The following is a 4,757-nucleotide window of genomic DNA, read 5'->3' on the forward strand; positions in this document are numbered from 1 at the left end:
AAACATTACTTCTGTGCCTATACCACATACCTCATATCCAGGATGGATCCTTTGAAGTATATATTTTAGAAGCACATGCCGACCGGAAAGTTGGCCAAATGGAAGATACTATTGAGTGAGTTCGATATCGTCTACGTAACTCAAAAGGCGGTCAAAGTACAAACATTGGCAGATCATCTTGCTGAGAATCCCATGGGAGGAGAATACGAACCCTTGAAAACGTATTTTCCTGATGAAGAAGTGTCGTTTGTAGGAGAGGACATTACTGAAGCATACGACGGTTGGAGGATGTTCTTTGACGGAGCTGCAAATTTCAAAGGAGTAGGCATTGGAGCAGTTTTGGTATCAGAAACAGGTCAACATTATCCGGTATCTACTAAACTCAGATTTCCCTGCACTAACAACATGGCGGAGTATGAAGCCTGCATATTAGGACTCAACATGGCAATCGACATGAACATTCAAAAGCTGCTAGTAATTGGGGATTCAGATTTGCTTGTGCACCAGGTACAAGGAGAGTGGGCCACTAAGAATTCCAAGATATTGCCATATCTGCACCATGTGCAGGAATTGAGAAAGAGGTTCACAAAGATAGAGTTTTGGCATGTACCCAGAATTCAGAATGAGTTTGCTGATGCATTGGCCACTTTGTCATCTATGATACAGCATCCGGACAAGAACTTCATTAATCCCATCCTAGTAAAGGTCCATAATCAACCGACTTATTGTGCCCACGTCGAGGAAGAGACAGATGGAAAGCCTTGGTTCCATGACATCAAGGAGTATTTGGCAAAAGGAGAATATCTGGAGCATGCAAACCACACTCAGAAGCGCATACTTCGGAGGTTGTCCAATCACTTCTTCCACAGCGGACGAACTTTGTACAGAAGAACTCCTGATTTAGGATTGCTAAGATGTGTCGACGCAAATGAAGCTTCTAAGCTACTTGAGGAGATACATGCTGGGACCTGCGGCCCGCATATGAATGGCTTTGTCTTGGCCAAAAAATATACTCAGAGCCGGTTACTTTTGGATGACCATGGAGACCGACTGCGTCCAGTCCGTCCGCAAATGCTACCAATGTCAAGTGCATGCTGATATGATAAAAGTGCCGCCAAATGAGCTCAACGCAACAAGCTCGCCTAGGCCATTCACCGCCTGGGGAATGGATGTCATTGGTCTGATTGAGCCCGCTGCTTCAAACGGACACAGGTTTATTCTGGTAGCCATTGATTACTTCACAAAATGGGTAGAGGCTGCATCTTACAAAGCTGCAGCCAAGAAAGTCGTCACAGACTTTGTCAAAGACCGTATTGTTTGCCGATTCGGAGTTCCCGAGTCCATTGTCACTGATAATGCCGCCAACCTCAATAGTGATTAGATGAAATCTATGTGTGAAACTTTCAAAATCAAGCACAAGAATTCCACAGCCTATAGACCTCAGATGAATGGAGTCGTGGAAGCCGCCAACAAAAACATCAAAAAGATACTGAGAAAGATGGTAGAAAAACACAAACAATGGCACAAGAAGCTACCTTTTTATTGGGATACCGCACTACAGTTCGCAAGTCAACCGGATCAACTCCCAACATGTTGGTTTATGGCACCGAAGCTGTCATCCCAGCCGAGGTGGAAATTCCTTCTTTAAGGATTATACAGGAAGCCGAACTCACCGTTGCAGAATGGATAAGAAGCCGCTATGAACAATTGGCCCTTATCGATGGAAAGAGGATGAACGCAGTGTGTCACGGTCAACTTTACAAGAACAGAAAGTCCAGAGCTTTCAACAAAAGGGTTAAACCAAGACAATTTGCACCAGGACAGCAGGTGCTGAAGAAGATCTTCCCACATCAAGATGAAGCCAAAGGGAAATTCTCTCCCAACTAGCAAGGTCCTTACATGGTTCACAGGGTGCTGACAGGAGGAGCACTCATACTTGCAGAAATGGACGGAGAAATTTGGCCAAAACCAATCAATTCAGACGCAGTCAAAAGATACTATGTTTGGATTTCCTCATCTGTTGTAATTGAACTACGCTTGACCTGACTCTCGTTTAAGAGGGGATACTTAGGCAACCTTATGGGTTCGGTCATATCATAATAACATTTCCATTTACCCCCCCCCCCCCAAAGATTAGAAACTGGGGCAACGCCAACATATGTCAGACAGTCAGAAATTGGGGCAGAATTTTGAGAAGGATTCTCAAAATTCTGAAGGAGGTTTAACAAGGCTCATTACTCGCAAGCGGCCGAAGGATCATCTACCAAACTGGGGCGGAATTTTGAGGAGGACCCTCAAAATTCTAACATAAGAAGTTGCAGTGTCTCTGAAATGTGTTACAGTCACTAGTTCATCTAAAATTACTTGATATTTCAATATGTTTCTAAATGACTATATTTTTATCAATAATTGCATATTTTCGAAAACTCTATTTCCGTAACATTCAGGTTACCCAGGAAACTCAAAAGGCCTCTATAACGGAGCAAAGAAAGGCCACGGACAGAAGCACAAACCAACCTCCCCCCCCCCCCGACAAAACTTACAATTTTTCTTTGAACGCAGGTACATCTGACATAGCAATAGCGTCCGCAAATATGTACACATAACAAGATCACTATCAATTAGTCCATCAGACATCGAATATATCTCCGGCTAAGACATATGCTACTCTTATTTGCTACTCGCTCTTTGCATGGGACTAAGCCCTATCTCGCATACCTGCATGAGGATAATCCTTGCCTCCCCATCTGCACGAGGCTAATCCCTGCCTCCATATCTTTCATGAGGCTAATCCCAGCCTCCATATCTTGCATGAGGCTAATACCTGCCTCCCTATCTGCATGATGCTAATCCTTGCCTCCCCATTTGCATGAGGCTAATCCCTGCCTCCCTATTTTCATGAGGCTAATCCCTGCCTCCCTATCTGCATGAGGCTAATCCTTGCCTCCCCATTTGCATGAGGCAAATCCCTGCCTCCCTATTTTCATGAGGCTAATCCCTGCCTCCCTATCTGCATGAGGCTAATCCTTGCCTCCCCACTTGCATGAGACTAATCTTTGCCTCCCTAAGGCTAATCCTTGCCTCCCCATCTGCACGAGGCTAATCCCTGCCTCCATATTTGCATGAGGCTAATCCCTGCCTCCATATTTGCATAAGGCTGATCCTTGCCTCCCCATTTGCATCAGGCTAATCCTTGCTTCCCTAAGGCTAATCCTTGCCTCCCTAATTGCATGAGGCTAAACCCTGCCTCCATATTTGCATAAGGCTAAGCACTGCCTTCCATCTGCATGGGACTAAACACTGTCCCTCCTTGCATAAATGTTGCTCTACTCCGGTACTGTTTATTTGCTTTTCTATCGGGCTAAGCTCTGCCTTTCATCTCACAAGACTAAGCCTTGTCTTGTTAACATCATATTGTTGCACCTCATGGGCTGAAATATCGCCAATCTATCCAAAGGTGTCATAGTCTAAAGGCATCATCCTCATAGCCGAAAGATACCATGCCATGGCCTGAGGATCCTTCAAATTTACATATCATTATTCAAAGGCATCATGGTTCGAAGGCACCATCTGCATGCCCAAGAACACCATTTCATGGCTCGCGAATCCCCCACTAAACAATTCATGGCCCAGACATCATGGTCCGAGGACGTCATCCTTAACCGTCCAAAGACAGCTCTCATGGTCTAAAGGGAATCTACATCATGTTTAAATTTTCGCACAAGTACATGTTTGCAGCATCTCCTTATTTGCAGGTGATCAGCAAGCAACCGCTATCCTAGCAGGAGCGACCTCGCTCTAGTACCTTCAACTGTCTCAAACCTTAACCGCTCGCCATAACCGCTCTCGCACCTCGTGCCCGTTCTTGCAATGACTTCATTTGTATATTCCGCCAATGAATCCAGAACTACACATGTCCTGATTCCCGTAAAACAAAGGATATGTAGGCAACTCAAGACCGGAGTCCGGCCTCTATCTTTCGAAACATCCCATTCGGTCAAAATTGGCTGTCATTTCTTTACCCGAAAACTCTTTCATCCTTCCCGGGTAAAGAGGGGCAGCTGTTGATACCCAATTTTTCCTCATATATTTTTAATACATATATACATATATATGCTATTTTAAAAGTGTATATATATATATATATATATATATATATAGCACATATGCAGTTATGAGCATGCATAAGCATTTTTTATAATTTTTCTATAATTTTAAGAGCTCCAAAATCAATTTATTTCCTCTCTTTTATTTATAAAATATCCAATAATTATTCTTCAAATTACTTTTATGATGATTTAGTCATCTAAATTCTTTATTTATGCCAACATAGTGTTTATATATTTTTAGTGCATTTTCATAGTTATATTTATATTTTTTAGGCTAATTGCACATCTTTGCAATAATAGTCCATACCAGTGCATAATTACATTATTGATGCATAAAATGGTCTTTTATATTTTTAAAATGTTAAGTAAGTATTTTAAATCATTTTAGTACACGAAATATTTTTTTGGAAATCATTTATTATTTTTATAAATTATATAGTTATTAAAAGTGGCTATTTAAAATTTAGCCTATTTTTATTTTCAATTTTAGCCCCAATTCAACCCAATTACCAGCCCAGTCCACAATTAAATTTACCCAGCCCAAACCTTAAGACCTGATCCGGCCCCAATACCCTTTAATCTCGGCCGTTGATCATAGAGATCACCGGCCACAAACAACCCTTCCTAAAATAAACCAAAAGACCCCCC

Source organism: Nicotiana attenuata, unplaced genomic scaffold, assembly GCF_001879085.1.
Source record: "Nicotiana attenuata strain UT unplaced genomic scaffold, NIATTr2, whole genome shotgun sequence".
NCBI classification, from domain to species: Eukaryota; Viridiplantae; Streptophyta; class Magnoliopsida; order Solanales; family Solanaceae; genus Nicotiana; species Nicotiana attenuata.